The following is a 23,245-nucleotide window of genomic DNA, read 5'->3' on the forward strand; positions in this document are numbered from 1 at the left end:
CATTCTTTCCCATCAAACACTGTTGACAGTGCTTCTGGTTTTTATGGAAAGTGCTTTTTCAAAATTTTGAGAAAGCTCTGTCAACTCCTTGTTAGTTGATGTGGCAGCTGATTTCACTTCCTTTATTTTTCCCGTCAATTTGAGAGGAAGTCCTCTCTCTTTTTCTCTATCGATGGTAATATCCACATCGTTCAGGTATTCTCCTTTTTCTTCCCCTCTTGGAACTGAATCTTCATATTTTAACAGCCCTTTTCTGCTGCCATTGTGACATATTTTCTCTGTTTCGTTCGGCGATCTTGTTTTCACGTGTTTAGATCGACGGTTTGCAAGCCATCTTTTTTTTTTTCCAGATGGTTATGCCATAAGCCATCTACAGTTTTTTTTTACACAAGTCTTTTTTTTTTGAATGGTAGCAAGTTTCATTAAAAAAAACAGGGAAGACCGAGCAAGTCCACCCCACCAATACAAAAAGAATTTATGTATTTGGTAGCAAATATACACAAGTCTATATTTCTGTAAGAATTTCTCAATGGCTACTTTTCTTTCCTCTATTTCTACGATCAAATATCTAATTTTTCTTTATGGAGTAGAACTTAATTTCCATGCCATCAATTCTTCGATATGCATGTTTTCGCTACTCCAAATAGAAATCTGAGTCTTTTAATTTATTTTTTCTGGAGTAGAAATTAATTTCTATGCTATCAATTCTTCAATATGCATGTTTTCGCTGCTCCAAACAGAAATCTGAGGCTTTTAAAGCTCTAATCTGCCAACAAAAGAACGAGATTTGAGTTACGCCAGCCTCTAAATTTATTTGGTTTCTTCAATTTTTCTCTTCCCCTTTTTTCATTTTTTGTGAGATTTTGGCTATGATGACAAATCGTTTCTTGATTCTGATAATTTTTTCTGGTTAGAGACCAAGCAGATAAGCACATTGTTTTTGTTTTTTAATCTGCATATATCTGTTTATGATGACTTTATTTGTGCGTGTCTGAGCCATTCTGCCTTTATCTGTTTATATAAACAGATTTTGATTTTTGGTGCTATGATTATAAAAAATTCCTTTTTCTGACTGCTATAGCCATGGCATGACAGACCCTTTTACACCCATAGAATATGAGCACCTCTTTCTTTTCTGTTTTTACTTAAAAGCTCCTTTTCTCATATTCCTATTGCTTTGGGTGCTTTAAGTTTGTATGATGGCTCTACATATTGGTGGTTATTGAAGGCTAAGAGAAGGGAGCGTAGGCTACCAATTTTAATTCGTAAAACAGTCTGTTTTCGTATCTCTGTTTGATCTTCACGAGTGAAGATGAGAAGTACAAAACGAAGACGACATAGTGAAGAAAGAGCGTCTTTCCAATGAAAACTTTCCCATTTTTTAGTTTTCTCGTCGATTTCCCCATCAAAACTTTATCCCATCTTATTTTTCCATTCATAAAAAAAAAATCCCATCATAATGTATTGCATTTGTTGTGGATAATAATCTATCAAGTTGACTTAAGAGAATGGGATAGAATGAGAGGCAGACCTACTTGTAATTATTTTCTCCCATTGATAGAAAAAAGGTTTAGAAGTATCCTGTTTATTCATGTTCTTGGGGAAGAAAACTTAATTGCTACCGGCTTTATGAACTTGGTTGCCTATCTTGTGGGCCTCAAGATTTGGGGCCTGATTTTCTGTCTCATGTAGCATTTCTTGTTTTAAAAATGTCTTTTCTCTTTTATATGTAGAGCCCTTCCCGCAAAAACCTTGGGTGCTGAGTGCTTCAAAAATTGTTTTCTGGTTTAACATCTGTGGATTGTGGAGTCTCCTTTCATCTGTGGCTGCTGAATTCATTCTATGGTGTTTGTTTCTGATTTAATTCTTTTGTACTGATCAAATAAAGACCATGCTACGATTTTTTTTTGATTCTCTATTGTTTTTTTTTTTTTTTTCGATGTAATGATTGTGCTAGATGGTTTGCAACAGATGAAGCTACAACTCTCTACAGTTTATACTTTTTGAAAATATATTATTCAATGGTACTTGTTTTGTAATTCTTATTAAAGTGGAATGTATAGGTTAATGGATGGCAATTAAGTGGCTTTTGAATTTTTAATAAAGTGGAATGCATAGCTTAATGGAAGACAATTAAGAGGCCTTTACTTGTATTATAATTGGTATTGAATGTTACATAATGAGCCCACATTTGCAGCCGTAGAAGGTTATAGTTTTTTACCGCTTTAAAATGCCATCTGGATTGAACCTACAACCTCAATGTTGAGGCCTTCTCAAAATAATCAAAACTGAAAAATAAACAATCGCACATATGAGCTTCACGTTTCCAACTACAGATTAAATGGATTTTGAGGATGTTCACCCTGGACTTTATGATTTTAGTGCTTCTGTGGCAGTTCTGATTATTGCATTTGGTGCAGGTAAAGCAGGATGGTTTTTTTCCTGCAGATGTGCTCTTCCTTGCTAGTTCAAATCCAGATGGTGTCTGCTACATTGAGGTTTTCTCGCATATTCTCATGTTCCTTGGACGATCATGATTCCTTGATTTTCGTTTTTTAAATGTTCCTTCATTTTTGTTTGCTGCTTTAACATGAAATGGAAGGCCTTGGTTTATGCTTTAGCTTAAATTAAGACTTTAACTTTGGATCAGACTGCAAATCTTGACGGGGAGACAAATTTGACATCGAGAAAAGGGATGTGGAAGAGAAGAAAGGTAAGACCCTTGGTCGCGGGAGCCGAGAGCTTAAAGCTCTCAGGAAATGAAGGGGGGCACTTTTTGTGTAAATATGCTCGTCGAATGTTTTTTTTTTTGGGATGGTAGGGAGTTTTCGGCATTTTTGGTGGTTTGTGGTAGGCTACGGTAGTCCCTGGATGTTGCAAGGGCTGGGAATGTTGTGTGGGGCTGGAAGCCCATGTTAAAAGTTTTTTCCTATGAAGAATTATGGGAGGTTACTTTGGTCTATCTGAGCGTGCTTGACGGACACTGTCCTTCGCTACTCGGGGGAGATTTTCTCCCTCGGATAACCATTCCTCCCCATGATGGTTGTTTTCTTGAGGGACACTATCCTTCACTGCTCGGGGGAGATTTTCACCCCTGGATAACCATTCCTTTCCATGATGATTGTTTTCTTAGTTACCAAGGTGGGTGAAAAAATGACTTAGATCCTTTATGCATTTCGAGGCATATAAATTCCTTGGTTTTCTTCTATTATGTGGATGATTGTTGGGCTCTACGGTGTTTCTGTCGTTGGATGTCTTGAAAGGTATTGTAGAAGGTTGCTGGGAAGGGTCGATGCAGGAGGAAGTTTAGATGATGGTGGAAGCCTTTTTACAGTCTCTTACGCTTTTTACTTTTTGCTCCTAGAATATGCTCCCGGACCCTCATACTATGTAATTCTGGTGGGACTATTGGTCCGCATGTATATTCCATGGTATGAATATAATTTTTCAAAAAAATAATCTCTCTAAAATTGCCAGTATGATGTGGTTGTGGAGGGATCTAAACAATTTTGACATAACCTTTAACTATGGGATCACCCTTGCTTTCAATTGAAGAGGTAAAAGTGGCTTTCGTTTGCCATTGTTTTATTTCTTTTTGTCATTCAAGCCATGCAACTAAAGATATCTACGCTGCCTCCCTTATGTTACTTAAAGTCGCTGCCATTCTCTCATAGAAACACCCATGGGAAAGCATCACTTGACATCATTGAGCTTTATACTAGAATACATGGTTTGAGTGCCACTGCTCCCTCCCATTTGGATGAGTTGGACCTTTTTGACAACTCCAAAATCTCACCATTCTTATAAGGGAAAATCTTCATTTGGAAAGCTAATATTTACTATCTGAGCCATATTCTATGCATGTACCCATTTCACCACACATTATATCACTTCTGCAGAAGTAGAGTTCAAATTGGTTGATTTAGGGCCCATCCTCATGAAACATCTTTTTTTCTCTCCTATTTTGCATATATTGTTTTTCTTATGGATATTTGTTATGTTTGCTGGAGAAATACAATGTGAACAACCAAACAATTCCTTGTACACTTTCACTGGCAATCTTATCATCCAGAAGCAGACACTTCCTCTTTCTCCAAACCAAATTCTTTTGCGAGTATGCTCGTTGTCCTAAGGATATTTTTTTTTTAATTTTCTATAATTTCAATGTATCTGGACACTGAAATCATTTACTAATTCATGCATGTATGCTTGTTTTTTTTTCTTTTGTTATGCTTGTTATCTATGATTTGGCTGACACTTTGAAATTCTTGTGGACACACGTGTCGTGTCGTGTCCGACATGACACCCGTGTCCACACGTGTCGTGTCGTGTCCGACATGACACCCGTGTCCACACGTGTCGACACTCCTTTAGACACTTTTAAACGTATTGTGTAAGTGTTATTAACATTATATGTATGTACGTGTATGAGTGTGCCACTATTTCTAGATTTTTAAGGGTTTCCATGTCAGATACCTCATATCCGCGTCAAAACTCGGCACACGAATTTGTATCCACAAATCATGACTATATCTACTTTCTATTTTAGCCATGTCTCCGTTTCTAAATTTGAGAGTTCGCCGTGTTCAACACTCTGTGTCCATGTCGACACGCGACACTCGTGTCCATGTCCACAAATCATAGCTCATAGATAAAAAAACCATCTGTTTTCCTTTTTATGTAATTGTGTTCTTTTTACACTCCAAAATTTTGTTGGAATTCAGTAAAATTATCTTCTATGATTTTGCTTGAGGTCTGTTACCGTGGGAAGAGTTTATTTCTGATCTCTGTCAGGCGATCTAGAGAATAAAAGTTGGAGATTTATGTCTCTGGTTTTGTTCTCTCTGTTGGACTGTAGCTCTCTTGCCTGGCACATGGTGTCTTTTATGTGTAGGTTATTCATATCAAGTAATCAACTATGTGATTTCTTTACATGGTCAGTCATTAGATTTATAGTTCATTGTTTAAATTAGTGTGAAATTATTTTTCATAATCCCCATATGTTTATGCTTTTTATTTGATTGAATAATCTCTCTCACCCCCTTGATAAACTGTTTTTTGCTTTCTTTCCACATCTAGGTTTTGTACCATGTTTCCTAGGCTTTAGAAGGTGGGTGGACTTTGCTGTGTGGGTACAAATCTAATGTAGACATATCTTTTTGGGTCAGATGTTATTTATAGATTTGTGAGGTAATTTTTGACATTTGTATTGGATGGATCTGATTGGTTAGCCACATTCTAGTACTTATAAGTGGCGAAGAAGGCAGCTCGAGGATTTCGACCTTTGGTGTGTATCAGTTAAAGATGCTCGAGTTTGGTGCTTTTGGTAGGTTTTTGATGTAAGCAAGATTTCTTTTCAAGTTTTTATTTGATTGTATTAGAAACTAATATTGTTTCAGTGAGTCTAGGAAGTGCTTCATATTGGCATGGTTACTAGAGTGATTCTTCTAATTTGTTGGATTGCTTGGTGGAAGTATTTTGGAGCTGGAGAAAACTGATCAAGGTTACAATGTGTTCTATTTTGACGAGCTTAAATTTTTGCGACTAAAATGGATAGAGCTGGATGGATAGGGAATATCAGCTGGCTGACAAAGGAAGAAAAATTAGACGGGGAGCCTGTTAGATGAACATTTCTAGGTTGAGCTTGAACTCTTGAATCTCGATACACGAGCTGCATGGAAGATTGGGACCAGATGGGTGGAAAATTTTCTCTGATTCCTGAGCTCCCCGATGATGATGCTAGCATTTGCTGCAAGGAAGATAGAGTTGTATAATTTTTTTTAGGTTCGTCAACTTAGTGATAATGATGGCAGGAAGATGGATGGAGACATTTAACTGAACACTTAGTTCTCTAAAGTCAAGAGCTAAGCAAATATAGTAACAGCCAATAGTGAATTGGATTCTATCCATATTCGACTACAGTCAAGAGCGAAGCACGTTGGAGGCCCATTTAGATCACATGCAACTCAAGTATTCCAATATCTTTATTGATGTCATGTACCAGAAATCTGAGATGTAGTTACCATTTTTCGTTTGTAATAATGCCACGAATATGCCCTATTCCTTCACCCAATCAAGCTTTTTTATTTCTTTCAATCCATGGAAGATGGATGAAGCAAATCCAATATCCAAAGAGAGTTGCACCTGCCCTTTTTGTTTCTAATAATTCCACAAGCATCCAATGAAGCATCAGAGTTGATCATGAAAATATTCTAGGAGGCTTAGTCCATCTGCACTTCTTCTCTACTATCTTGATGGCATTGATTGTGCATCCAATGTTTCAAAGAGTGTTTACATTCTTCTCATTGTAATGTTAATGAAGTCTAATGTGTGAGTCTACATTGGATTACCAATAAGAATGCTTTTGTGAACCATAAATTTGTGCGTACTTTATTTTTTGATAGGTAAGCTGGGATCGAACCTCCGACCTCAAGGTTGAAAACCAAGGCCTTAACCATTTGTGCATATTCTTTTTCACAGAAGTTTGGTTATTCTTTCAATCTACATATGGAAGAGAATCTAATCCATTCTTCAAGGCCATTGCAACTTGCTTTTTCAATGGAATGCCGATAATATCCATTTCTCTTCATCTAAGGATTTATAAAGTTTCCTTCTATGATGAAATCTCTATAAGATGGATCACTAAATCCAAAAGAAAAACCACAACCAAAAACTAAATGGTTGATAGATTCTAATGAAGCATCTCAAAGAGGACAAAAAGGATCAATTTTTGTACCCCAACTAAGATGGCATGTTTTGTAATTAGTGCCCCTTGTATACCTTGCGATACCTTGAAAGCATGTCTTGCAATGTGACCTGTTGAACCAAATAAGATGATACCGTTCAAAATTAGGATATTCTACCTTTATGGGGTTCCAAGCATTCTTTAGAGTAATCTCCATCTGAAGTTTCAGGCGAAATAAGAGGAATTTTTTGTGCCAGAAAAAAACATAGCATCATCAAACTTTTCTCTAATATAATAGAGAGAAGCTTTGGAAAATAGATCTGAGATGTGTGAGCATCTTTTGAACTACGAAGGTCATAAATGCTACGACGGATTGGCATTGCTGCAATTCAGATGGATAGATTTGAGTTCTGTTGATATAGAATTGATGTTTTATTTTATTGTTGACATACCTACTTTTATTTACTTGTTGGATGCTAATCTGCTCTTTCAGCTGAACTTAGTATCGTTTTCTGTCTTAATGTCTTTGGATATGAGTCCTGCATCATAGCTGTGATCCTAAACTTGCTCCTTTCCTTCTCAGTAAGCTAATTTGAGTTTTACCATCTTGATTTGCACGTGTAACAAATGCAGATTGCAACTGAGTATACAATGTTTGTTTTTTGTTTGGGGGTGGGCGGCGTGGGGGGTTTGGGGGGGTGGGTTGGTTGGGGGGCGGGGGGGAGATGATAGCCGAGTATTCAATGCTATTACTTTACCTTTCTGGTAATGTAATGACTGCGATTAACTTTTCTTTAATAACCCTAAGATTTAGGCTTTGGATCGATGGATCTAAATTTCAAGACTGAATTGTTAGAATTTTTAAACAAAATAATAAAAAGATTTGAAAAGATTTTGGAGGGAAGATTCAAATTATGTTTCCCTCTCTTGTTTTAAAGCAAAAGACTTGCATATGTGGGGACTTGAACCCAAGACCTTGGTGAATGTGCTTGTGGTGTGTTTTCAAAACAAAAAACGTTTATGTCTTTTAATGGTAATTAAGAGAGAAACGTTTTTGTCTTTTAATGGTAATTAAGAGAGAAACGTTTATGTCTTTTAATGGTAATTAAGAGAGAAACATTTTTGTCTTTTAATGGTAATTAAGAGAGAAACGTTTATGTCTTTTAATGGTGATTAAAAGAGAAACGTTTTTGTCTTTTAATGGTAATTAAGAGAGAAACGTTTTTGTCTTTTAATGGTAATTAAGAGAGAAACGTTTATGTCTTTTAATGGTAATTAAGAGAGAAACGTTTTTGTCTTTTAATGGTAATTAAGAGAGAAACGTTTTTTTTCTTTTAATGGTGATTAATTATCCTCCAACAGTCAAATTCTCATCTATAAAAAGAAGAGAACAGCACCATTGGAGATATAGTTTTTACAGAAAACATCAAAGTTTCTGCTTGTCTTCTTCCTTTCCTCCGTTCTGATCTGAGCACAGTTCTACGGTGATTCTGGGTGGACCAGTCAGCGAGTGCACGTGGACTGGAGCCAACTTTGGCTGTTTTATCTTGGAGCGTCACACAAAGTTAAATTATTTCATCAATTCAAAACCCTTGTGTGCGTTGAGACTTTTCAACCCCTTATCAATTCTTTACATCGACTTAAAAGAACATGGATATGATTTTATCTTCAGGCTGAATCCCCTCACTCTCTCACTTAGAGGCCGTCCCAATATATACATCCGAGGTCTTTACAAGGCAGGTGATACCTAACTTTGCTCGTATGGCTTTCAATTTATCCAACAAGAATGGTGAAGTATTTGATTTATATTGATTCTAAGTTATTCTATAAATAAATGAAATTATGTCTTTTATATTATATGTTGAAATGGATTCTGAATTCTGATAAAAATATTCAGTTTAAATTGTATTTCTTTTAATCATATGAAATAATGAGGAAGCCGTATGTACACTTAAGAAATACCCAAAGAAGAAATGGGAAAGGGTGATGGGAAGCCATTGAGCTATCCCGTAAACAAAGGTATACAACTTGGGAGAACCGCGCAACTCCAAGTTGATGTCGGAATCCTACGGAGACCAAGAGTCCCTAGGCGGTATGATCTATCGTAATAAGTCCCCGCGGAATCGACCGTGTTGGCAAGGGCAACAAGCTAGTGGGAGCTGGAGTGCCCTGGGAATTAAATTAAATCGTTATAATGAGAACGTAACGGATTTGTAATTATTCTGGTTGTTAGTTAATTATTCTCGTTCAGTTCTCAGTAAGTTGTTCACTTTAAAAAAATGATCTTCTTATATTTAAATTTGCAAGTAGTTATATCTCTTTAAAATGAATTCTCTTATTCTGGTTTAGAAAATCTCTATAAATTATCATGTTGGAAAAGTATTTGTTCAGTTTATTTGAATTGATAAATAAAAAATGGATCTTGATCTGTTGTTTAGATTGAACTATCATACCTGCCAGGTTACTATCACTCTGCTTGACGTTGTTTTCTCCCCAGGATTAGAGGATGCCCACGAGGGTGCGTTTGCGCACGAGGACGTTTAGGAGCATAGAGCGATGGGAGAAATAATTGAAATGACGATACCTTCGTCGACGTTTCGGTTTTATTTAAGAAATTTCTAGTTTGGATTTTATTTAGTAGAACACGTTATTGCAATGTTGATGTTATTGTAAGGAACATTTTAGTTATGGAATAAGAATGACAGTCGTTTAAGTTTCATAGATGGTTTGTTAAGAAAAAAAAAATTATTGTGAGTATTTTGACAGGTGTTTGCTTGTAGCGATCCGGTCACGGGAATCGGGTCGTTACAGGTAAGGACCATCATATTTAACTTAAACATTCATATGAGAAGCTTCCATCTTTCAGCATCAGTTCTATTGCACATCTATCTACTGACTTATGTTTTAATGTAGGGATGTAGCCTCCGGAATACAGAATACATAGTTGGGGCCGTTGTATTTACCGGGCATGAAACAAAGGTGTGTTGCCTTTGTACATGGTATAATTGCAGTTACTTTATTTACATGTTCCAGTTTCTTCTTTCTTTTTACTTGCTTTTTTTATATTTATTTTTCCCTCGTTGAGCTGCAGTGTGCATACGGCACAAAATAATCAATTGCTTCTATTTTTTTCTTTAATAGCTACCCTTGCCTCATCCGCAATTGGGATTTGTACTACCATGCATTATTTTATGGGTTTCACTAAATAAACTGCAGGTTATGATGAATTCCATGAATGTGCCTTCAAAAAGAAGTACATTGGAGAGGAAAATGGACAAACTTATACTCACTCTTTTTGGTGTTCTCTTCCTTATGTGTCTCATTGGAGCCATTGCCAGGTCTAATCACTATCCAGTTAGTGCTCCATTGCAAGTTGTTTTTACGGCAAAATTTTCTTTACTTGTTTCTTCCACATGAGGTTCAGTCAAACATTTGCTTTGAGGAATTGCTAACCTCTTCAGATTTCTTCTGGCATCAGTTCATTTTTTTGGTAGGAATCCTTAGTTATGGTTATACAAATAGCACACATTGACAAGTGAGCTGCATTTATTACAAACAATGTGTTTTTACACGGTTGAAACATCTTCTTCCACGAATAATTAATTTTGATTTACAGTATCTTTTGGGTCATTTCTTTGTCTGTTCCTCTGAAATAAAAGTTTTTTTTTTTAATTTGGGGATTAAATATTATTTCATGTTTGTTTGAAATTTGCCAGTGGCGTGTTCATCAGCCGCAAGTATTACTACTTAGGTCTTGATGAAGGTGTGGAGGATCAGTTCAACCCTAACAACAGATTTGTGGTACTAATTCTCTTTCCAATAAGATATATCCTTGTGACCCAGTTTAATTTCATTGGCAGCTCTGAACACCCTTCATTTCTTGTTTTTTTTTAATTTTTTACAGGTTGCTATTCTGACCATGTTTACGTTAATTACGTTGTACTCAACAATTATCCCTATTTCTCTCTATGTTTCTATCGAGGTGGGCAATTTAGTTGAAGTTGTCTTGAGTGAGGCCTTTAATTCTCTATTCAAACTTTGCATATAATCGTTGTTGAGTGGTATTTTGTTTTGTTGTAACTTTTTAGATGATCAAATTTATTCAGTCCACTCAGTTTATTAGTAAGGATTTACATATGTATCATGTTGAAAGCAACACCCCTGCATTGGCACGGACATCCAATCTGAACGAGGAGCTTGGGCAGGTATCTTGATGCCATAATCTTTTTTCCTCATTGGTGCAACTTTACTAATTTTAGCAATTTGTCACTATTATCTGGTTTCTATGTTAGATTGGCAAGCTGGGTTGCAATTTGGGTTGGATCTTGTTGTGATTTTGCTCAAAAATAAATTGGATTCAACCTGAAGGTCCTGAACCAACCCGTTTTCAAGATGAAAACTCAAGCCAAGTTGCCAAAGTTCAATCTCAGTTGCACCCTCATTGGCAAACTCACAGTCCCATTGTTAATTGTTATTAAGGGTTATATTTGCTATTTTGCACATTGTATCAATCTTTCTAGGCATTATGCTTAGACAGTCACTTCTTTTCTTAGGACAGGTTGAGTATATATTTTCTGATAAGACCGGAACCTTAACAAGAAATCTAATGGAGTTCTTTAAGTGTTCAATTGGTGGAGAGGTGTATGGAACTGGGATCACCGAAATAGAAAAAGGAGGAGCTCAGCGGAATGGTTTGAGAATTGATGAGGTATGCTTCCACAATTCATTCAGTCAGAATATTATATCGTGTTTTTACTGTATATATTATCTTCATTTCATCTAGTTTATTATAGGTGAAGAAACCAGATACAACGGTGCATGAGAAAGGTTTCAATTTTGATGATCCTAGGTTGATGCATGGTGCTTGGAGAAATGAACGTGATCCTGATTCTTGCAAGGTGATTACTAGATGTGTCTAGACTTGCAGGATTTGTTATAACAAAGTATATTTTTATATATAAGGTGATAATATTCTGTTTGTACTCAATCTGTCTTAGGAAATTGGTCCGTGCATGAGATTTTTTTTTTTGAATGTACAAATTAAAAAGGAAATCACCAAGGAATATCATTGGGCAACAAAGGCTCAACATGCATAAGAGATCTAGACACTCACATCTTACCAAGCTTGTCGGCAAGGTTCATTGGCAGTCCTAGGGATGTGAGGGAACACTATCTCCCTCCCCCTGAACATGTCCCATGGTTGTGGTGGTGGGGTGGTGGGTGTAGGTGTGTGCACTGGCATGTGTGCATTTAGTACCAAGGATTTAAATGTCAGTTATGGTGTCAGTTTCGGCCACGGCTGAAACAGAAATTTTTCGGTTTCGGCCGAAATTTCAGCTGAAATCATGTAAAAATTCTATAAAATTTCAATTTTAAAATTTTTCCACCGAAATTTTTGATTTTGGTGGAAATTTGTACAAAATTCGGTAGAATTTTGTAAAAGAAATTTCAGCGAAATTCCGCCTAAATCTTGTACTTTTCTGATTCCATGCTCTTTCAGTGTCAGTCCAAACCGACACCGAAATATTTCGGGCGAGATTTTGGATTTCGTCCGAAATTTAAAACTATTTTTAGTACCTACTTAACTTCACATGTTTTATTATCTAGGAACACGGACCAACACCTTAAATTTTATTGATCTTAGAGAAAAAATGCAAGACGACATGCCACCTTGCCTCAATAGCCAAAGAAATAAAACCAAGAGCGTCAACTAAATCGAATTGAAGTGCCAAAATCCATCTGTTGTAAATCAGTCTGTTTTTTTTTTTTAAATAACACAGTAATCTCATTTTAATCGCGCATAATACGACTGTTTTTTGGATTCCTGAATTTGGAGGAATTTGGGAATTGCAGTTGTAAATCGTTCTGTTTTTTTTTTTTTTTAAATACTGCTGGTTATTAGGTATCATCGTTAATTAGTCATTGAGGCATCGTTATTAGAAGCTGTTTTCACGTCATTTGGTATCAAAGCATCCATACTAGGATCTGTCCTACATTAATTACCCTTTGAAGATTATGGCAAAGCGCAAATGAATTATAAAAGTCAAAGCCATTCTGTTTGAACTGACCATCTAATGCTAGAAACAAACACTGTAGAGATAGATGGCTCAAACAATTCTTGATCTATACACAGTTGAAGTGACAAGAAGTGACATTTCCGTTGTCCTAAATGTAGACCAATCAAATAAGACACGAGAAGAAAACAATGTGAGACAAATATGGAGATGCTTTACTATTGAAAAAAAATAGAGATGCTTCTATTTTCTAACATTTTTTGTGTATTTCATATAAAATTTAAACTGGAAATGCTCACCTATCATTTATTTTTATATTTGATTCATCATATTCTAGTTTGGAAACATTGTTTCTATGACAGTATGGCATTGTTAGTAAAAGTCTTTGTTCTCTGAGTAGGAATTCTTCAGATGCCTAGCGATATGTAATACGGTGCTTCCTGAAGGTGATGAATCCCCGGAGAAGATCACATATCAAGCTGCATCTCCAGATGAGGCTGCTTTAGTTACGGCTGCGAAGAACTTTGGATTCTTCTTTTATAGGTATACACGTATTTCTGTTGTTACTTGTTTTTAGCACTTTGGTGGGGAGTTGCTGTTGGAACCTTTTCTTAAATTAATATGTCTTCACGCGTGTCCCCAATAATCTCTTTTTTTAGTGAATTTCCTAATTTTGATGTTTTCTTATTTGATTTCTTAAGTGAGATATTGTGATAATTTTTGGTAGTTATATGGTGTAGCGAAATACTTGGTAACTTTATAATTGGGTATATAGTTATCTGCTTATTGTTTGCAATTGATTAGGTTTAAATAATTGTAAGATTCAAGGGCTTCCAGAAATAGTTTTTTGGCAGTAGTTCTTCATTTTTGGGTGACATTTTTGCTGTAAGTGTGTAGGTCATTGTTTCTTGTTTCTTAATGGAGATTCTTAGTATTGGTTTTAGTAGATGTATGTTTAAATTGTTGGTTTATTTATTTATTATTTCTGATATTGATTCTATTCAAGAATAATGACATGCAGATAAACCTTAGTTGTAGAGAACTTGACAACTTTGTAATAGGTGTGGGCCATCCCAATTCCATCTAGGGCGGAAGCTTTTGACTACCTACAAGATCTTGACCTTTGGCCATCTTCACCATGAAAAGTTCAGATTTCCAAGAATGTGCGTCATTATTTCACCCATCATCATGCGCTGATACAGCATTTATGGTGTGTTTTCCCCGGCCTTTTGTGATGTGTGTTTTACCCTTGCCCTGGTTTCTTATTTTGCGACTTATACGCACTTGTCACTAAGGGTTGCATCACAATGTCAATGGCTCATCTAGTGGCTTGAGGACTTTTGTTAGTCTACTTACACTTCTTGTGCTTCTAACGAATATAGTGCTTTTTTAGGGCTCTACAACGTGATATGTGGTAGCTTGAATAGAGTATGAGATAATCCTGTGGTGTCTGTATATCTGAACAAAGCTATAATGTTCATATCACAGGATTTCTACTGTAACCCTTATGATTATCATCACTATATCCCACAAAAAATGCACGTGACCATGTTGGGAGAGAATTTTTTGCGATTTGATGGAGGAACATGGGCATAATACATACAACCCCAGTACCCCACGATAAAAGGGAAGAATAATCAAGGTCTTCCTAGTGAGTACTTGAGTGGGAGAGTCCTGATCTAGTATGGTGGATGGATGCATGTTAATGACATATACAAGTGATCGGAATGCCTTAGTTAATAGATGCGGCGATGCCTCAGAGTGAAACAGCATAGATCGGCCCGCCTCTGTGATGTAATGATAAGACAGTTTTATCAATCGATTAAGCTACATTATATCAACTTCCTCCATCTGAACTGTAATCCTTTCTTGGAAGTCATTGCTTCCTAGTTTACCTGTAAGCGTGTAACATATGAAGGAAAGGATCTTTGGGAGAATTTCCCTTGCCTCATTGGGTGCACTGTGGCATGCATAGTCATTGTAAGAATTTCCCTTGTTTGTTTGGGTGAATCATATGTGGAAAGTGATTTATTTACTAAGGCAGAGGTTATGTACTGCACTACAAATTCTTGATTGGATACGAAGATCACTAATCAAATATCCTAAGTTATTTTGGTTGGGTTGAGACTGCAATGAATTCTTATCTAATTAAATCCCTTCACTATCTGTTTACTTTTTCAGGTGTACACCAACTATGATCATGGTCCGTGAGTCACATGTCGAAAAGATGGGTAAAATTGAAGATGTCTCGTATGAGATTCTAAATGTTTTGGAGTTCAATAGGTGGGTGCTTATTATTATTATTAATACTATTATTTATTCTTGACTTTATGCTTTCCTATCATACTAGTAGCATTGATGGTCAACTTTTTTTGTACAAATAGTACAAGGAAGCACCAGTCTGTCATCTGTCGTTACTCAAATGGAAGGCTCGTTCTGTATTGCAAGGTGATAAAATGTGTTTAAAACTTAGGGTTTGCTTTACTTCTAGCAAGCCATACGGCACTCAAAAAGAGAAAATTTCTTTTACAGGGTGCTGATACTGTCATCTATGAAAGATTTGGCTGATGGAAACCATAACATAAAGAAATCCACTCGGGAGAATTTGGAAGAGTTTGGATCTGCTGGTTTACGTACTCTTTGCCTTGCCTACAGGGATTTAAGTAGTGAATTGTATGAAAGCTGGAATGACAGATTTATCCAAGCCAAGTCTTCTCTACGAGAGCGTGAGAAGAAGTTGGATGAGGTAGATGGACTTTAAGACATGCCTCTACTTTTTAAACTTCAGTATCATGATAATTATTTGATATATAATTAATTTTTACAATAGATTTTGCATGTGTTTATTTATTTACTTGGAAGTGATAATCGGGACTCCCTTGTTTTTATAATGGAACTTTTACTTTGGTAAACACTTTTCTAGTAGGGTAACTTTTTTGAAAACTGTAAGAGACTTTGACAGCTGATTAGAAAAGTGTAAATAAAAAGAGTTGTGCCATTGCGTTTTTTTTTTTTGGTAGGTAAGATGGGATTGAACCTCCGTCCTCCAGATTATTCCATTGCTGAGATGAGGGAGTGCGGTTACCATTTCCCTATATGATATAATATTTATGGAAAATTTATTATCTGCATGATATTAGTATGTCACATTCCTGAAGTTTGATTATATATTATAGCAATTTTTGTTCATTCCCTTCATTACCTTTGAGAGTGGCTCATGTGAATAACCCTTTAAACTTTAATCCCATGAACAGTACCAACCCTCGAGTAGAATGAATGATATTAAATGTTATTAGATTTTTCTGGTTATTCTTGAGGGGGACAATGCCAAGTATGTGTTTGCGTCAAACATTAAATATCTCAATGTTCCAGTCTTTCAAGATGTGAGCTAGAAGGATACATCAGTATTGATACGGTGAAAGGTTGCTGTGGAGAATCTTGTGCATCAAAGAGGCCTAAATATTGATGGGGCTTTCTCAACAATGCAACTCTACCAGATTTTGTATGAAGCCATTGATTCAAAATGATTTTTGTGCTTCTCGTTTTCTCCCAAATGGTTGATAGTAATGCAAGTAAAGGGCCGTATATTGAGTTTGCAGTAAAAGACCAGCTAATAAAACTCAGGGAAATTTATAGCACCTTGCTGGAATCCTCATTGATTTTTTTTGGAAAGGATTCTGTTTGAAGCCTCAGAATTCTGAGCCTTTTTAATGTTTTCGGAAACTCTAGAAACAGTACAATAACTGTTTCTCATAGATTCAGAACATACAATTTCAGTACCTAGACTTTTCATTCTAGATACATACAAGCCGCCAATTCTATTGGGCTAGAACTTTATTTGCAGGAAATTTCCAGGTTCTGCAAAATTGTGTTCCTAAAATTCCAACCCCTGCAATTTTCTGTGTTGCTTTTCTATGGACTTTCACGACATCATCTCAGCCATACAGTGACTGAGACTTCTATTCAATTGAGATTCAGTGTTCAGAATTTTTCTCATGAACACCCTGAATTTCAGGATCATTTTCTTCGAAGTCTTCATATACTGTTGAAGCTCTTCGATTTAGAACTTCTCAGAACACTAGGATTAACATCACTTTTGAAATTTTTGATGCTGGAAATTCCATTAGCAAACTATAGCTTGAATACTTCGTATCATACAATGGACTGGCAGCACTTAATTATAGACTTGTTGCTAAAACCCTTTTCCTACACTGATTTTAAATTCAGATTCAACCTAAAATAAAAGACTATGCCTACTTGGACTGCTACTTTATACTTACTAATCATGTATAACTGAATAACATTAAGTTTCTGGACAGCACCCATAAATCATCCCCTTGTTAAAATATCTCGGTTAGAAGCCATAGCTCTAAGTTTCTATATCGCACCCACGCTTTGAGCCCGCCCTTGCGATTTTCCAGAGCACCCTTTGTAGAATGCTGAATGTTCTTACATACCATACCACATCGATAGTAGAAACTAGTGCACCATTCTTAGATAGTTAGAAATGACTTTCGGGTTGACTCTTTAGAACTGACTAAACAAACACCCATTTGACATCAGACTGCAATGTCAAAAACTTGTACAAATTTTCTTAAGGGCCAAATATTGTTCTACTCAGGGATGGCTAGTACATTGTGATTGTTCTGGCAAATGTTACTTTATCTTGCACGCATTTGAAGAAATACCTTTTCAAATAGTGTTGCATAACAAATGGTTCATGTCATATGGTTTGGATGTATATATTATGCCCGTAATTGTGTTCAAGTATGTATATGTGTGGGCTTGTATCTCTTTTTTGGCAGTTTTATGGGTTATATGGAAGGAGTGGAGTGGAATGCAAGGATTTTCAAAGGCCGATCCCAGAGAGTTCCTTTTCTTCTGAACAAGGCTATTGCTCTTACCATCTTTTGGGCGAAATCTAGCCCATCATTTAGATTCGTATCGGCATTCGAATTGTGGAATGGATGGAGGGAGATTTGCTTTGTTCCTAAATCAAGATCATCGGTTTTGCAAGTTTGGGAGCCGCCTCCTCCTGGCCGCATAAAGTTAAATTTTGATGGATCGAGTATTGGAAACCCGGGTCCAGCCGGGATGGGGTGGGGTGGGGGGTTCTTCGAGATGAGGGAGGATCAATGAGGTGGGCTTTTGCTGGTCCAATTGGTGTGGCTGACTCTAATGAGGCGGAGGTTCGCGCTGTGCATCAGGGTATCAAGTTTTTGGGGCGTGTTGATCTGAATAGAGTCATGGTTGAAGGTGACTCCCTTAATGTTATTCGATGGTTGTGTGGCTCCCATGTCTTCCCTTGGAGATTTGCGGAGTATTTTGAGGAGATCAAGGACATTCTTGGCTCATCTTCCATCTCTTTTAAACATATTAGGAGATCAACGAATGGGGTTGTGGATAGGCTAGCTAGGGAGGGGGTGATTTTGTTGAATATTGAGCAGTTTGATTTCCTCCCTCCTTGAGTTTCGCGACTTCTTCTCCTTTGTAATCTTCCTTTATTGTCACTTGTCTTTTATTCTCTTGTAATTGACCATCTCGGTCTTTTTTTTAATGAAATCCTTACCATTAAAAAAATAAAATGTGTGGGCTTGTATCATTGTGCGTTGTGTGTTAGTGTGTTGACGTGTTGTGTCCATTTAACTTTCTGTATGATGCCTTATCCTGAAAGTTGCTTCTATCTCTAACTACTCCACAACTGGTACGTGTAGAATCTCGGTCCGATCCCAAAGGAAGAATTTCCTCTGGAGATATGTCTCCTGCTCAAGTTCTCAGAAACATCACTGTCCCTAGTTATTCAGCAGGAGTGTTAACATGCAATGTGTGCATATCTATTATACTCTAATATTTGTCTGGGCAGATGGACCATGTCTGACATGATACAATATCGATACTCGTGGTCAAATACTTCGTAGATACTTCTGTCGGTCAAAACTATAGTATTTGAAACATTGCATTCTTTTTTAATTAACTGTGATGCTTTTTTACTTGTCAGATATTTGCAATTATAATTTTGAGCATGTGTCATAAATTTTTTTTTTTTGAAGATGTGTCATAAGTTTTATTTTCAAAATACTGTTAGTTCTATCTTTTGTGCTAAGTCTTACTAACTTTATCTTCTTTGTGACTTCTTAAATTTTTACAGGTGGCAGACCTGATAGAAAAGGATCTTATTCTGATTGGATCCACTGCCATAGAAGACAAACTTCAAGATGGGGTGCCATCTTGTATAGAGACTCTTTCGAGAGCTGGAATAAAGATTTGGGTTCTGACAGGGGACAAGATGGAAACTGCAATAAATATAGCCTATGGCAAGGTCAATGTTAAGTGAATGCATTTGTATTTTGCTGAGTCATTTTTAACTTTTAAGTCTACTTAATCTTGTTTTCTCAGCCATCTTTGCACAACTTTATAACCCATTTTTCTGTTTCTCTGATGTAGCCTGTAGCTTGATCAACAATGACATGAAACAGTTTACCATCAGTTCAGAAACTGATGCAATTAGAGAGGTTGAGAGTAGGGTAATATACATTTCTCAAAAACTAAATTTATTAACGTTTACATGAAAGGAAAATTGTTTTATATGAGGGATGCTAGACTCATAGGCGCCCTTGCACAGAAAGGGGTGAAAGGGCGCCCCCATTGGTCAACTGTCATTTATGACAACAGTTATGATCATAATTTTTTGTGCCATCATAAATGGCTATTGACCAATTGGGGTGCCCTTTCACCCCTTTTCTGCAAGGGTGCCTGTGACTTTAGAATTCCTCTTGTTTTATACATGCTGTTTATTTCTTTCCTTTTTCTGCTAAGCTTTCTTTACATTTATGATTAGGGTGACCATGTGGAGACCGAGCGTTTTATCGGAGATTCAGTGAAACAAGAGCTGAAGAGATACCTCGAGGAAGCCCAGCACTACCTGCATACTTCATCTGGACGAAAACTGGCACTTATAATTGATGGAAAGTGTTTGACGTATGCATTGGACCCAAATCTACGAGTCATTCTGCTCAACTTAAGCTTGAACTGTAGTTCTGTAGTTTGCTGTCGAGTTTCTCCACTACAGAAAGCACAGGTGTAGTTTTCAATGGTTTTTTTTTTTTTTTTTTGAATGGTAGTTTTCAATGGTTATATTCCTTTTTATCAGAATTTTATTAAAGTGCTCTGGTAAAATCCATAACATGGACTAGACAAATAACGTAGAGAAGTTACACAAAAGAAAAAGTAATTTTCCATTTTGCGAAATATCTCTGAAAATTCTGTATGTGTATGTCATGATGCTCTATTAAGTGTATATCTGAATGCATTGTGTTCTCTTTCATTAATTATGTGTTCCATGGTGGTATACTATTTATATTGCCTCCTCCTTTATCATGCAATAATGAGAAATATATTTGAGGAGAGAAGTACATCAATTATGGACCATTACATGCAACTTTGTGGGTAATTAATTCTGAAGTTATAAATTGTGCATGCCAGGTGACTAGCCTGGTCAAGAAAGGTGCTCGGAAGATCACACTTAGTATTGGTGATGGGGCCAATGATGTGAGCATGATTCAAGCTGCTCATGTTGGTGTTGGTATAAGTGGGCTCGAAGGAATGCAAGCCGTCATGGCTAGTGATTTTGCGATTGCTCAGTTTCGCTTCCTTACCAATTTACTTCTTGTGCATGGCCGGTGGTCATATCTCAGAATATGCAAGGTTAAACTTCTTTTATTTTTCTCTTCAGAACTACCGACCCTCGTTAATTTTTTTTGGCAAGTTTCTCACTCAGCTGTTCTCTTGCATTGCAGGTTGTAACATATTTTTTCTACAAGAATCTTACTTTCACTCTGATCCAGTTTTGGTTCACCTTCCAGACTGGGTTTTCTGGTCAGAGATTCTACGATGATTGGTTCCAATCATTATTTAATGTCATTTTTACAGCTTTACCTGTAATCATTGTTGGATTATTTGACAAGGTAAGCCATTCATTCTCGTAAAATGCCCTGGATCCAAAGAATTGCTTCCTTTTAAGGTTATTCAATCCTACACATTATCTCATATCTTTTAAGATTCAGCATTACCACTATCTTTACCATTCATTTAGGTTGTAGACATTAACGGTTTAAACGGAGAGCATACACTTATTTCAACGTTCCTATTTGCCAGGATGTCAGTGCTTCTCTTTCAAAGAAATACGCAGAGCTATACAAGGAGGGAATACGAAATGCGTTCTTCAAATGGAGAGTTGTGGCAGTCTGGGCTTTTTTTTCCATATACCAGTCATTAATTCTTTACCATTTCACAATTGCGTCCAGTCATAAAGCTCATAATTCATCGGGCAAGATCTTTGGGCTTTGGGATGTTAGCACCATGGCATTCACTTGCATTGTAATAACTGTCAATGTGCGCCTTCTTATGGCGTGCAATTCAATTACAAGGTGGCACCACATAAGTATTGCAGGGAGCATTGTAGCATGGTTCATATTTATATTTGTATATTCTGGAGTTATGACCCCGTATGATAGACAAGTAAGTCTCTTGAGCATGATTTGTTATTTTTTTCTGACTGACCTAAATTATATAGTATCTTGTTTGACTGTTATGCTTATTATATTGCAGGAGAACATATTCTTTGTTATTTATGTGTTGATGAGGACATACTATTTCTACCTCATGCTTCTGCTTGTTCCAGTTGTTGCACTTCTTGGGGACTTTGTATACCAAGGGTGAGATTTAGTAATGTTTCTTTTCCTGATATTTTTCCATGAGCTTATTCTATTATGTTTCAATCTGTTAAAGTGTTTTCTTAGATCATTACAATCTATGATAGAAATGATAAATCCTAGGCATGCAATCACTATTCGATGATTAATCATTTATAAAATGTAAGTAGTTTTGGGGAATATTTATCTGAAACAATAAATGGCTGCAAATTTTTTGGAGCCCGGGCCCGCATGGGTGGAGAGTGTATTTATAAATGACAAGGGGAATATTTTAAAGGTGTTTTTGGTGGTGCCCATTAGAATCAAACATGCAATTGACATGGAAGTGTTTGCTCTTTGTACGGTTCTTTGCATTCTCTTTTTAGAGACAAGGGCTGCACTTTTTGTGGAAGGATGCTACTTTGATGGTAAAAAGGATTAGATAAGAAGCTTTTGGTGGAAGAATGCACATCTAACATGATTATTTGGGCATAAAACCACCTAGGTCCCTGTAGGCTTTTGCATCTGGTTAATGAAATTAACAATTATTGGGTCAATGTTTTTTTTCTCAGGTTAACGAAGTAGTGTTTATGGGTGCAAGAGAGGGTGCAAATAAACCTTCTTTATGTATCAGGCAGTCTCTGCCTACTGCATTTTTCTCTTTCATTTCTATACAATTTTCTATTGTTTTCTGAAGAGGGAAGAAAAGCTAATAAGTGAGATGACAGAATTACGGGTATGCCCTTGAAGAAAAAAAAAAGGAATGCCCTTGAAGAACTCAAACTTTATGATCAATGGTATTTTTCTTGGATATGATAACAAAATACTTTGATCAAAGATCTAATTTTGGTGCTTTTTTTAATGGTGTATTTTTAATGAAAAAGAAAATGTAAGGAGGCCCCTCGACCGACCAGTCAATCGCAACATTCAGAAAAACATTTTTTTTTTTTTTTGATATCCATCTCTCTTTCTGAAAAGAGAACCAATAATATTAGATTTCGGTGATGACTGTAACTATTGTTTGATATGGATTCCCCGACATTCCTATATTAGCTGCTGATGGTCACAGACTCTTGTGGGGAGGGGAGTTCTCAATCATGGTAGAGACAAAACTAACAGTGGCCTGTTAGAGAACCAAAATTTTGATATCAATGTGCATAGAGACCCTGGCACTAAAGCCAACCTATGTAGGAAATATGCGTTATTCTTTTATGTAAGTTGGCCATCAATGTCTAAGTTTTTCTTTTTCCTTGATTTTCATCTTATTTGCTTTCTTCTCTTTGTGGCTATTTTATACCTCTGAGTTACCCTTTTTTCTTTCTAATGTATCTTTGTTATTTCGTTTAAAAGAAATTGCGAACTGACTATCATAGACTTAGCTTCAGTGTCGCATATTTGCAAAGGGAGCTTGCTAATTTCACTTTTGATATGAAATGTAATACAAGTCTTTTGGGAATGGAAAGATCTCCATAGCCCTGCAAGGGTGCTTTAAGGTGTAATGTATTGGGAATTCCTACTATTCTGTCTATGTAATTTCCTTTTTGGGAATTGTGATAGCCTTTGACAGCTTGTTAAAAAATGTAAAACAAATGGGAGCTCACCCCATTATCAAACCACGGTCGTGCGGATATTAGTAGCGTAATTCTATCTGTCCCCTACATTTGGAAAATGCAAATTCATATCTTTGTTCCTATGTCTATGTCTGTATCTGTATCCTCATTTAGTTCTTATACAGAAGATTTGTATCAATAATAATGATCTATCGTGGAATTTGCATCAACCGTACAGATGTAACCAAGGTTTTAAATTTCAGCTTCTTTCGGTTTTGATTGCCACGGAAACGGAATTTTTTTGGT

General features: G+C 36.4%; 1 non-coding gene and 1 pseudogene across 2 annotated transcripts; both read left to right on the forward strand.

Annotated features, from left to right (window-relative positions):
• On the forward strand, nucleotides 1-21,424 carry LOC143848003 (phospholipid-transporting ATPase 3-like; annotated as a pseudogene). The gene is made up of 20 exons (XR_013235268.1): nucleotides 1-195; nucleotides 2,421-2,498; nucleotides 9,599-9,664; nucleotides 9,902-10,023; nucleotides 10,402-10,486; nucleotides 10,590-10,667; nucleotides 10,774-10,890; nucleotides 11,244-11,393; nucleotides 11,479-11,583; nucleotides 13,100-13,242; nucleotides 14,881-14,982; nucleotides 15,084-15,147; nucleotides 15,232-15,445; nucleotides 18,848-19,013; nucleotides 19,144-19,223; nucleotides 19,538-19,777; nucleotides 20,182-20,403; nucleotides 20,496-20,663; nucleotides 20,854-21,216; nucleotides 21,307-21,424. The product of XR_013235268.1 is annotated as a phospholipid-transporting ATPase 3-like (transcript).
• Nucleotides 1,037-1,126, forward strand: LOC143870196 (small nucleolar RNA snoR8a). The gene has a single exon (XR_013244986.1). It is a non-coding gene; the product is annotated as a small nucleolar RNA snoR8a (small nucleolar RNA).
• Nucleotides 21,425-23,245: the final 1,821 nt, after the last annotated feature.

Source organism: Tasmannia lanceolata, unplaced genomic scaffold, assembly GCF_043159265.1.
Source record: "Tasmannia lanceolata isolate RefF3 unplaced genomic scaffold, GAP_Taslan_0.1 ptg000003l, whole genome shotgun sequence".
NCBI classification, from domain to species: Eukaryota; Viridiplantae; Streptophyta; class Magnoliopsida; order Canellales; family Winteraceae; genus Tasmannia; species Tasmannia lanceolata.